Raw genomic sequence first — 13,798 nt, 5'->3', positions numbered from 1 at the left:
ACTACAGTGTATATTTAGGATGTCAATCTGAATGGACAGAATGCAATGACACTAATCTACAATTAAAACCAAGACAACCTAAGAAATTACCAAACTAATATCTGTTATTTCTTCAACCAAAGTTCTGAGGATTAGTTGTAAATAAAGAATGGTGCACTGTATTTTTTAATACAGTATTTATGGTTTATAGAAATTATTCAGCCTATCGGGGGTAATGTCTTTAGACTATTGGAAATGCAACAGTCTTTTAGATTCAACAAAGGAGTTTATATCACATCTGAATGCTACATTATCTTATTACAGTTAAATACTGAGTGGATATACTGCAATAACAGTATTCTTAACGTACTACCTAAAAGTGTCTTGAAAAATAAAACAATCCTTTTGTTTCTCCAACAAGAACTTCTACAAAGTATTGTATGATATTTTGTTTATATGGATCATCATCATTTCCCATATCATTTTGCCTGGAGGAAATGATATTCTCAACAGCATCTACTTGACAATAATATTTCATATCGTACCAGATATATCAACATAAGAAAGAGTTGAAACAAACTTTTCTTGAGATTATTGTAGTAACTTTAGAAAAAGCCAATAATTAGTATATTTCAGTGAGTGTTATGCATAGTATTATTTATTTTAAAAAATGCACTATCCAGCATTGTTTTTTTCTAATACAGTGATTGTTTTTTCTAACTGTTCGTTTATGATGCTTCATACAGGCCACTGTTGATATTGAACAAGAATGAAAGTTGAGAATGGTAAAAAGGAGAAAGTAAGGTTTAAGCTATATTGTATTAAAATGTTACAGTATAAGTAATGTTTGTGAAATCATTTTGTCATTTTCATGATCAAATACTACAATGTTTTTTCTTTCTTTTACTTTTTGTTATTTAGACCTCGGTAGTTTGCCTCCGCGATATTCTATAGACAATATTCTGATGGATTACCAAGTCAGGCCTTGTAGGACTCTAGCAGGCAATTCGTATGCTGCACGAGATTCTATATAAACAAAAACAATGGTTCTGTCGGGTGTGCAAACTATTTCTTTTGTAAGCAATTATTTCTTATATATTATTTTCCACAATCTTCAAAAAATGATGCCCGAGATGTTCAGAAACCATGGAACACATAGCAAAAAACACTGATGCAAATTGGTGAGTATTATGGTGTTTTATATAAATTAACCTCTTCAGTGCACCGCCCTTTCCACGCCCTGTGCCGGGCGTTTCATTAGCGGGCGGGGTTCATGACGAGATAGTCTCGTCATGGGCACAGCGCAACCGCGCTCCATGACGAGACTATCTCGTCATGGGCACTGAAGGGGTTAAAGCATTTATGTATACTCACACATTTGTAAACAAGGCTGTCAACTCAAGGTGAAGCTTACGGTGATGTGTGCTAAAGTGACATTGGTGCTCAGTGATAGAACTTGGTGCATATATTATGTACAAGGTGATTAAAATATATACAAGGGAAAAGAAGGCCAGAATATTATGACAATCACAATGACTCTGTTGCTTTATACAAATTATTCAATAATTTGCACCCAGAGTCTTGGTAAATCTGGACCATAGGGGATCGTCGACGTTTCAACCCAATCTATGCTCAATTAAGAAGTCAAGGCGGGTCTTCATCAGGACAGGTGTGGGGGAGTAAGGGATGACAGCCTATGAATGAAGAAAGCATAAATCAAGATGTGTTCCATATGGAAACCAATTATGGTCCACAAGTTAGGGATTAAGATTGGGGTGACAGCACTCACCCTCAGTGAAACACAGAATCAATCCTGATTAGTTGGTCATCATTAAGAACGAACAATCCAAGTGGTTCGACCACATGGTCCAGCAAACATAGGCAGGGCCGGAGGGTACAACTGTCTAAATACCCATATGTTCCCCTCCATAGATCGAACCACTTGGATTGTTTGTTCTTAATGATGACCAACTAATCAGGATTGATTCTGTGTTTCACTGAGGGTGAGTGCTGTCACTAGTAGGCCTGGGCTAAAATTTTGTTCCGTTCGCGGAAATTGCGATAATTTTACATTTTCGCGTTCCGCGGAAAGCGCGAAAATGTCAAAATTTCCGCATTCCGCAGCTTGGCGATAATTTGTTTCTTGCTCGCGCTGTAAAATAATACATTCTCGCGCGCGCGCGATCGCCTTACCTGAATCCCTGCGTTCGCCGACAAGTTTTGTTGATCCGGTCGCGTTCTCCATGAGATGTTGTATTGTTTTTAGCCATTTGCGCTGTCTCGTGACAGTTCGCGCCCGCAGCGACGTCATGCGTCGCGCGATCAAGTCTTTCTTCTCGCGATCATGCACCAAGAGACAACTGAAAGCAAGATGGCCGCGCCCGCGAGCAACCACATGGGTAAGTTGGCGAGCCGCAACCATGCAGAAAATCTCGCGAACATGCGGGAAAAAAACTTCTGCATCTTCGCGATATTTCCGCGTGTTTGCGATAATTTTTAACATTTTCGCGATAATTTGCGAAAGTGGATTTCGCAAATTCCGCCCACCCCTAGTCACTAGTGTGACTAGGCTCATATCAGAAAATTCCCTCACTTTGTAACCAGAGAAAGGAAAATGAAACATAAATCTCCATGTAAAAATAACTAACAGCAGTTTTCAAAAGGTGTTGCTTGAGATCAGAAGTAAAAGCACAAAAAAGCCAAATAGATAGGTTTTTCACGTATGCAGCACAGGTCCATATCAGCTCGCCCCCGTTCGATCTCCGGGTCGTAGGTTGTCACCACTGACAGACTATATCATGCTTGGTAAACACCAGCCCAGTCTCAGTAATGTTCGTTTAGCATGTGAGAATACCTCATCATCCAGATTTGAAGAGGGCCAATCTGGGTGTAAAAGCTGGATAATAGCCAAGGGTGTGTCCCAGGGAGGATTCAATTCTACAGGCAAAGGTTGTACAGCCCTGCACAGTATGCAGAGAGTCTCCAACCCCCCACATCATAATCAGAATGGATTATCTGCACTTTGCATGCACCACTAGCACTGTGGAGTCAGGTGTACATGGTGTAGACATTCAAACCGAATAATCCAGAATCTAGTGGTTATAGCCACCTCTTTCAGGCTCATGAACACAGCCGCTCACTCTCCCTCATCCAGCTCCCTTATGTCACCCTGCCATCATTCCTGTAGCATCTGGAAGGAATCTGGGGTATTGACTACCAGAGATTTGTATATGATAGAGATACAGCCTTCATTGAGCAGAGGGACCATCATGAGTTTCAACTCGAGGAGGCTAAATTATGGGATGTTGTCAGATTTTCTCAGGTACGGCCGGCGGGCATTTCACAGCTGAAGGTACGTTTAGAACAGGGACCTCTCGAGTTTGAACGTGTGCTAGTCAGTACATGCCTGAGATTAGCTATTCGATGGGAGTCCCACTCCCGGAAGCCCCATAGCTGTGAAATGTCAGGCATAGGAGTCCTCTGCCATAAAGTAATTTCTTGCATCAGTTGGTCATCCCATTGGAAATCTCTAAAAGAGGACAACTAGATTTAGAGCATGAACATTGTGATGTGGGGAGTGCCTGATGGTATCCTGTTGGTATCCAGGCCTCATATATATAGTGGCGCAGGGGCGCTCACCCATGCACCTCCTTTCCAGACAGTATGTCGGGTCATCTGCAGGCCTGTATATTCAGTCATTAAAGACCCGAAGATGGGAGGCACAGTAATAACATAGTAAGTCAACGATTGCCAGGCCACTGTTGAAGGCCTTTCTGATGTCGATCAGTAGCACAGCCAGCAACTGTCACAGTTGGCCAGCAATCACTGGTGCATTGTGGAGCTTTCAGATTTTGTACTGAGTCAATCTATGAAGCATGACACCACTTTAGTCTTTGTGATAAGATCCGTAATAACAGTGTCAAGCCAAGTTTCACTTACCTGGTTTCCCAGGCCTCTGCAGAAGCAAAGATTGTCTGCCTTTTTCCCATTTTGCCAGACCCTAGTCTGCCATATAAGAACAGTGAGGCTCAAAAATTGCCACAAGGGGAAAGGAGCTTGGGATGAAAAAGAGAAAAGAGGCTTCAGGATTTTTATCCAGGTCTTGGGTCTGGAGCTTTGGCTTCTGGAGGGCTGGAATCAGGAACTGGTCTGTACATCTCCTTGACTAGAGGCACCTTGGGATGGTCTTTGATAATGATTTCACTGAAACACAAATTTAAACAGTTTCCCCTGGAGTGCATTTGAGCCTACTGCAACTACAACTCGTACCTCCCAGCCAACCTCTTATTTATGTGAGATTGCCTCAAACAATCTCAGTGACTTTCCGTCACGAAGATGTTCTCAATTCTTGCATTCAATCTCTTGGTGGACAGTCCGCAAAGCCACCAAGTCGCTCCATAAATCAAACAGTCCAAAATCTCATTCAGAAATGTGAAGTCTATTTCATCAAAATTCTAATTGTTCCTTCACAATTTGCCGCTAGGTTAAAATACTTTCTCAATTATAGTTTACTGCAATAACCTTTTGGCAAGATTTGTAGAAGCTCTGTTGCCTGAAGAAGTGCTGTTGCGGCAATAACCTTTGCCGCCACTAAACTAACTTGTTCTTTCTTTTCTTGATTTCTTTTCAGGTGCCGGATCGAGGATCAAGTGCGGAGCAGGATCAGGTCCGTAGCAAGATCTGGAACTGGAGAGTGCCAGAAGTGCTGGAGAGAAGCTGGTGTGTTTCTTGAGGTGAGTGCAGCTTGGGTTGGTTAGGGACTTCCTGTCTCTCTCGGAAATGGTAAGCCAAGCAAGGGTATTGGCCTTGTGTGCAGTATTTATACGGCCACACCCAACAAGGCCACCATTTCCAAAATCTCTGATTTTGGAAAGAGCATGGCACTAAAAGCAAATTCCCCGGATAGAGGTCTTTCCTAACGCTGGTTCTAGGAGCTTCCCTGAATGGGGGATGAATTTGAAAGGCCCAGGGAAATGGAATGCTACCCTGGAGGTCCAAATAAAAATAGAACGTGTGTTGGCTTCAGGGAATGACAGATAACCAGTGGCCACGGGTATAACAGATAGTCATGTGGAATATGTGGGAAACCTGTGGGGAAAGCTGACAGTGAGAAATGTGCTGAGGGAGCAGATAAACAGTGGCCCAAGGATGGCAGGTAGTCATGGGGAACATGTGGGAAACATGCGGAGGGAGCATCCCACTCACACAAGGTGGTGTACAACAAACAGTGCTCAGCTGTGTCGCGAGGACCTTGGCCAGGATTCTGGTTTTGCTGTTGATCAATGAAATGGGTTTTTACGATGAGCAACACTGAGATGGTTGGCTAGGTTTAAAAATAGTGACTGTATGGGACTCCTCCTGGTCCTGTGGAAGTAGCCCATTGTTGTGCACCCTGTGAGAGCTCCAACAAGGGCTGTGTGAGGATATCAGGGTTTGGTTATGAAAGAAGGTTTAAGGGTTCCCCTCCTGGACGTATTTGTCTTATATCCTGTGTACGAGGAAATAGTTCTCGGGGTATTGAACCTTTTAATACCCAAGTAAGTGATCAGTAAAGAGTATTTGAGTACCTCCTCCTCCATTTCTCAGTTCATTTTAAGTAAAGAATTGCTTCAGGGATCCTGGTTTTGATTTTACGTATGTTTATTGTACCTATCCAATATTCATATCAAGGTAAGACACAAAAGGAACTCTCAAACAGCCAACACGTGTTTCGCCCTATCTGGACCAGGGTTTTGTACAAGTTCATGTCAAAAATCTTTCAACAATGTTAATCAGTGTGCGGTTTGAAGCAGTCATGATATATGTCTGATGCCATTCGGGTAACAGACATACAGGGAGAGGAGTTGGACTAACGGCTAGGGCGGTCGACCTCGAATCTGGGGAAGTGGGTTAGACTCTCGGCAATGACGCTGAACATCCTGTGATTCTGGGCAAATCACTTAATCTCATTGTACCTAACCAAAAATGAATGTGTGTTCTCATGTAACTTAACTGGTGCTATGTAATGTGCTCTGATACCCAATTTGGGTCAAGTTCGCACTATATAAAACTCTGCAAAAAAAAAAAGGTTCATGACTGCTGACACACCGCACACTGATTAACATTGTTTTTTTTGTTTTTTTAATCTCTTTATTAACATTGCTCAGACCATCAAACAATACAGGACATTTAGCACAATACGTGCGGTGAATTACCCATCTTTTGGACAATGACCGACATTCAATGGCACAAGTGAGGCAAATAACAGTAGCTGTTAATGTCCCAGTCCCCCCCCCATCTGCCTGTACTTCCACCATGGCCACCATACGTTTTGCAATTTTTTGGTGCAACCTCTGCTTTTATAGATAGTTTCTTCGGCCCTTTGGCACCAGTCTATGTCCCGCACCCATTGGTCCCATTGGGGCGGTGTCCGCGAGCCCCAGTCCCTCGCGATATTCCTCTTTGCCACCCAAATCTCCTTATGTCTAGTCCAGTCAGAGTCACTCCTAATCATTAATAGTAGCCATCGGGGTTCCAGCGGGACCACTGAGCCCACCACTGTCGTCATTATGTCGACTACCTTGGTCCATAAAGGGACTATCTGCGGACACTCCCATAGGGTGTGATAGAAGGTGCCCTCCTCCCCACATCCCCGTGCACAAAGAGCCAACTGGCTCCTCCCCCAGGCGTACAGATGGGCGCGGGGATAATATACTCAGTGCAGAATCTTAAGCTGTACTAACCAGAACCTGCAACGGATTGCAATCTCCCTTGGGCTCTGTAGGGCGTCCTGCCAGTCTTCGTCTTCCAGTTCTCCTATGTCCCCCACCCATTTCTCCCGCAATGTCACCAGGGGGTCCATCATGTTATTGATGAGTTTGTGGTATATTGTGGAGGTGGGCTTTTCTGCAATCGGTTCCAGGAGCAACCTATCCTCCATAGGGGAATATTCTGGGATGGTCGTGCCGCGCATTATGTGAGTCCGCAAGGCGTGGGTGAGACGTAGGTAATGGTAATATTGGGAGCCATGTAAATCATACTCTTTTTTGAGGTAGGCAAAAGACCGCGGAGCATCTCCCTTCCAAACGTCCCCCAGGTATTCCATTCCTATGAGTTTCCAGCCCTGAAACCCTGTCAAACGAGTCACATCCATCAGCTGGTCCCCGTGCCATAGGGGGGTTCTCCCTATCAGGGAGCCCGACCACCCCAGATATTTATTGGCCTCCCTCCAACATAGAATTCCCACCCTGGTGTGTGACGGCCAATCCTTACCCTGTTTACGGGCATACAACAGGGGCTCTCAATTACCGCTCGGCATTACCCATCGGTCTACTCTGTAGGCCGGTTCGGACCGATCCGCGTAGACCCAATCGTTTACCACCTGCAACTGGGAGGCCCAGTAATAGAGCTTGACGCCCGGAAGGGCTAACCCCCCATCAAAGACCCCCCTCGTCAGCTTGGGCAACGATATCCTGGGACTGCCACCATCCCAGAGCAATAGACATAGATCTTGCGCTATCTTCTTGAATACCCCCGTTGATATCGGGTATGGTGTGTCTTGCAGGATGTAAAGCAAGCGCGGCAATGCGAATATTTTGAACATTGCCGCTCGACCCTTCAGGGAGAGAGGCAACGACCTCCAGTGGTGCACGTCTGTTTTAAGATGCGATAGTTGGGGTTGCAGGTTCCTGGTGAAGAACTCCGCCCTGTCCCTTTTAATGTATAGTCCCAGATATTTAAATCCGTCCACAGCGATAGAAGCGGGACACCGGGTTGGGCCTGAGAGCGGGAAAATCACTGACTTTCCCCAATTGATCATGTAGCCCAAATAGCTACCGAACAATTCAAAGAGGTGTAGGGCCTGTGCGATCGAATGGTAAGGCCTGGCCATGCATAACACATTATCATCTGCGTATAGAGAAATACACTCCTCCCACTCATCGCTAAATGCCAGGCCCCAGAACGTCCTATCCCTCCTAATCCAGTGCACCAGCGGTTCCAAGGCTAATGCGAAGAGGAGGGGGGATAGAGGACACCCCTGCCTGGTGCCCCTTCGTAGCAGAAAGGCTCTAGACACCGCCCCGTTCACTCTCACCCTCGCCATTGGTTGTTTATACAGGAGCCGAACCCAAATGTGGAATATGGGACCAAATCGCTGTCTCCGGAGCACTATAAACAGACAGGGCCATTCAATACTATCAAAAGCCATTGAGGCGTCCAGCACCATCAATGCTGTCTGGGTGGCCCCAACATCATCTGTCATGTATAGCACTCCATAGAGGCCACGCAAGTTGTGTCGGGTGCTCCTACGGGGCATGAACCCAGACTGGTCCACGTGCACCAAATCTGGCAGGACCGATAGCAGCCGATCTGCCAGGGCCTTAGCCAATACCCTAGGTTCTACATTTATGAGTGAGATCGGGCGGCAGGACGAGCAAAGATCAGCCGATTTGCACGTTTTGTGGATTACGACAATCGTGGCCTCTCTTTGATCAGGCGGAAGCCTACCCACCTCTCGTGCCTTCCGGTACATCCGGAGGAGCGGGTCAGTGATAATATTGGTCTGTCACTTGAAGAGCTCCACCGGGAGGCCATTTGGTCCCTGCGCCTTTCCAGTCTGGAGGGAATTGAGGGCCTTCCCTATCTCTTCCACCGTGAAGTCTGCATCCAGTCAATCTATTTGTTCGGTCGACAAAGTTAGGAGAGCAAAGTCCTGCAAGAATTCCGCGCACTCCTGCTCAATGCAGGTGCAGACCGGGGTATATACCCCTTCGTAATAGGATGCAAAGGCCTCCGCTATTTCTGCACTATTGGAGACCAGTGAGCCTGCAGGGTTGCACACCTCTGCTACCCATGAGCGCTCCCTATCTCTTCGCTCGAGCCACGCCAGCAGCTTGAGAGCCTTGTCCCCCACATCGTGCTGGGTTGCGATAGAGTAGGCTCACGCCTCTCCCTTCGCTAGGGCCCGGAGCTCCTTCTGTTTGAGAGCCAATTGGTGACTGGTATCCACTGTAGGCGATGCACCGGCCTCCCTCTCCATCTCCTCAATCTCCCCCTCCAGTCGGGCAGCCTGCAGGGACTCTTCTTTCTTTTTTGCCCCTATCAGAGCCTGGGTCTGTCCCCTTAGAACGGTTTTGAAGGCCTCCCAGAGCGTGATACAAGACTCCACCGATCCCTTGTTTTCCTCAAAATACAGCTGGGAGCCCTCGCGGAGCCGATCACTGATGGTGTCATCTCGGATGCGCCACGGGTCAATCCTCGGAAAGGAGGCCCTGTTAATCATCGGCCCTTTAATCATTACCCCCACCATTGAGTGGTCAGAGATTCCCCGGGCTAGGATGTGGGGCTCCGCAAAGTCGCCCAGCTGGGCGGTGCTTGTGAAAAACTGGTCTAACCGGGAAAAGGACCCATGTCTAGCCGAGAAGAATGTATATTGTCGTTGTGTGGGGTGATGCGTACGCCATATGTCTCAAAGCCCCAGCGCAGAAATGAAGTCCCTCAGCCCATACTCCCCCCGGGACCCTGCCCCCTGCCCGATCAGTCCAAATTAGCCTCCATTACGGCATTGGTGTCACCACCCAACAGGAGGGTACCCCATAAGAGGCCAGTCAGGAAAGAACCCAGTCGTGTGTATGTTGAGGAGTGAAGTCTGCGTGGGACGTAGCAGAATCCCAGTACTATGGTTTGGCCCTCCCACCTGCCTGCCACTGCGACCAAACGTCCCAAGTCGTCTACCCAGGTGCCTGATATTATTATCGGCAGGGCATTGCGGATTAAAATGCCCACTCCTCTGGACCCCGATGTGAACCCCGAGTGGGCCACCATTTTATACCCAAACCTGTCGAGGGCCCTGCATCCATTGCCTCGCATGTGCGTCTCCTGAAGCAGGACGACATCTGGCGAGTGTCTTTTCAGATATTGGAGCACTAATGTCCGCTTTATTTTGTTGCCCAACCCATTAATGTTCCACATCCAAACTTTAATATGTGTCTGATTACCCATCGTCGACATCTGGTCTACCATTGATCTGATCGCCAATGTCCCACTGTGACCCCTCCGAGCACATTCGGCCTGCAAAAGAACTGTGATGATCTTGAGCATAACTTACACCTAAAACAAGAACTCCCCCCTCCCTGCCTCCCTGCGAGGTGGGTACCCAACCTCCCACCATACAAACATGCAGAGCGCCTGTCGTCCCTTCTGCCCCATATCAAACCTGAAAAGGAAACATGAGCTTGCAGCCAGCAAAGAAGGCTATACATAATTGACGGATGTTACACCCTGCAAGGTAACCATTATCTAGTAGCCCCTAGTCAACCCCCGAAGCCCCTCCCCGCCCCAGCCGGCTGTAGTAAGTTTGTGTCCCAATCATTGTGTCCAGTGCGCCAGGCATCCCCCATTTGGGCAAGAAAGTACGGCCCCCGGAGGCCGGCAGCAATGCTCACCTACCACCTCTCAGGTTCCAGGACCTTGATACACGGCATTGTCCCTGCTATCTGGGCCCAGTGGGAGCACTGTCGCTGTTCTCTGTACCGTGGGTGTCCTTTGTCATCGTGTCCCGTCTTGGCGAGGTCAGTCCAGGTCCGCGCCGGCTCCCACTCCTGCCCACCGACCGCCATCCTTCCAGCCAGTCACTGGCCTCCTCAGGCGACTCGAAAAAGTAGGACTTACTGCATCCAGGATCTTGAGACGAGCAGGAAAGAGCTTCATATACTTCACGCCTTGCTCCCGGAGTGCTCTCTTCACTCCGTCAAATGACCGGCGGAGACGCTGAACGTGAAGCAAAAATTCAGGGAAGAAGCGGATGGTGGCGTTATCCAGCTGAAGATCCCCAGCCTCCCTCGACGCCTGTAGAATGGCATCTCGGTCCCTATATTTCAGGATCCGAGTGATGATTGTGCATGGTTGGGCCCCTGGTTTAAGCTTTCCTCCAAGTGCTCGATGGGCCCATTCAACGGAGAAAAAATTGGATAATCGTTTCGGTTTCAGGTGATTATGGATTAAGTCCTCAACGAACCAGTCCGTGGATTGCCCCTCCATTCCTTCTGGAACCCCCACTATGCGGATGTTGTTCCACCGTGCTCGACCTTCCTGGTCCTCCAGCCGGGCCTGAATGTCAGACTGGTTTCTCGTTAAGGCGGCCACTTGGTCTTCCAGTCTCTTCGTTTTGGATTGAAGAATGCCTATCCCCGTCTCAGCTGCCGCAAACTTTTCAGACATCTTGTGGAAGTCGGCCCGCAGGAGGTTGACCTCCTCCGTCACAGAGTCCAGCTAGTGTTCCAAGGTGCCCCGCAGGTCCCTGATCGCGCCCATGATGTCGGGTCTGGGTTGCCATCTACTGGTGCCCCTTGATGACTGCCACCTGGGGTTCCGCTCTCCCTGCCCACGGCCACCGTATATTTATCAATCTGATTAGACTGGCCTTGCCCTGGCGGTCTCATGCGGCCCATGTTGGAACGGCCGGCCGCTCTCGTGCCTGGGCGTGGGTGTCCCACGCGCCCCTCTCAAGTGCCTGAGAATTGGGCCCGAATCCGTCAGAGGCTGCGCGCACCTGAAAATTCTGCCTCTGCTGGCCCACTTGGACCCACCTGAGGCCACAGGGGGCCCGCACCATCGCCCCAGCCGCCTCGCACCTGCTGTCTCGTGCTCCTGTCCTGGAAGGTGCCCAGTCGGGGGCCACTGCTGCTCCCTCACATCAGGGTCACACCTGGCGTGTGCCATCTTGCCCGGGCCTCTGCCCAGGATCCAGGTGACTCCGGGAAGCTGCATGGTCCGCCACTCCAGCCACCGCTCGCCGTCCGTCCTGTGCTCCCAGCCCTCGTATGCAGTCTCCCCAGGGACCTCACCCCTAGTTATCCCTCAGGGTTAGGCTCCACAGCTGCCACAGTGGAAGCCACTGCCAGCAGGTCTGGTATGCAGGCTCTTTCTGCCACCGTACTGTAGGGAGGGTGCACATTCACCGGGGGGGGCTGTCCTGCAACTCGGTGCTCCGTGCTCTGCTGAGCACCGCAGGATATCACGCTGCCAGGACCACGCGTCCCCCGCTGTCCTCCGCCACCGCTGTCCGCACCGCGGGAGACCCGGGGGACGTCTTTCACGCAGCCCCCTGTCCGGCCCCGCTGTCGCCTGAGCTCTAGCTGGCGGGCGCCATTTTGGTGCAGCGTCGGGCCGGCCGGGCCACACAAAACAAGCGCCGAGGAGCTCCCAGGGGCTGCTTTGAAACCACAGTGGGTCCCGCCGCTTCCCGACGGCTTCCGATGCTGCTGGGACCCGCTTGCAGTCAGGATAGTGCCGGATTTCAGGTGTTTGATAGCTGGCTGCTAGCGCAGCTCCATTAGTGCGTGGCCATCTTCGGTGGCTGCAAGCCCCGCCCCCCACTGATTAACATTGTTGAAAGATTTTATAATCTATTTAATCCTAATTGGAACTACAAGACCTGCCATGAAGTTGCACAAAAGCCTTGGGGAAGCCCTGGTCCGGATGACCATGTAAGGGCAAAACACGTGTTGGCTGTTTTAAAAAAGAGGAAAGCAGAATTTAAAAAATTAAGAATAGCCATAGAACAAAAGCATATAACGTAATATGCTGAAGAGAGAAACCTGTGAACTGTTATTTGAAGCTTCCGAAATGAGTGGGTAATTCTATACCACAAGAACTAAAATAATGCACATTTTCTGTGTTGTTATGAACACCTCTGAATGTAAGTACTTCCATTGTTCAAATTTTATTTGAACTAACTATGTCAATATGGGTCAATGCTAATATTGTGTGTGTGTTCCATCTCCTTAGTTACTCTCCTCTACACCCCTAGAAGACGCACGATGAAAGAGGAAGAGATTTGAGGCATTCCCGACCAAGGTAGCGCGCTGGACACCACTCAGAGGGTGCAAGTCTTTACCTCTTTTATTATTTTGTCCCAACTCCCTTTCCTCCCAGGACAGTGCCTTATATGAGGTTATCATACCTTGGTCAGGTGTTAGTAGGTCTGGGAGTGACTAGTGTCCAACATTGTCTCTGTAGTTCTCCAGGTGAGTGGCTTGACAGTCGTAGTCCTGTTGATTCAAGGACCATGCAATTATGAGTCTAGGAGGAACCACTGTGGACGACTACAGTCCCAAGGCCTAAATAGCCTTATCCAGCAGAAAACAGGGGTACATCTCCTGAGCAGAGATGAAAGTATCTACCCAGGACAATAGGAAGCAGCCCGCATCAGACCACTCATACTGTGTCCTCAAGTAAGACATCTGCCCCTCCACCTCAGTGACCTGCTCCACTACATTTCAACGATCCTGCCAGAGCTAAAAAGTCTGCACTGGCTGATGTTCTTACTTAACTGCAAATCCCTATCTAAACATAGTTTAGATTTATTTCTGTTTATAAAGAAAAAACAACCAGATGCTATATTCCTTACTGAAACCTGGCTTCAGGAGGACTCCATGCCCGATATAGCCATGATACTCCCCCCGGGATATGTTATTGCTAGAAGAGATAGAGAAGGAGGAAAGGGAGGTCCCAATGATATACAAAGAAGGATGGAAAGCTAAAACAAACCCAATAACATTGCTGCATGTGAAGGACTGCTATTCTCTTTTGAATTTGCAACCACGTTTACTTTTTCGGGATTACCCATTTACCGACCACCAGAATCATCTACACAATTTATACAAGAACTCCCAGATGTGGTTGCAGAATACAGTCATAATACAGCCAACTTTTCGGTCTCAGGGGACCTCAATTTTCAATTGGAAAACAAGAACTGCAAAACAATTAGTAATTTTCTAATGGACATTGAGATGGATCAGTTAAGAACAGCGAACTAATGACCCTAGTCATCATCAAG

Source organism: Triturus cristatus, chromosome 9 (genome assembly GCF_964204655.1).
Source record: "Triturus cristatus chromosome 9, aTriCri1.1, whole genome shotgun sequence".
Lineage (NCBI taxonomy): Eukaryota > Metazoa > Chordata > Amphibia > Caudata > Salamandridae > Triturus > Triturus cristatus.
Note: the sequence above shows the minus strand (reverse complement) of the source record.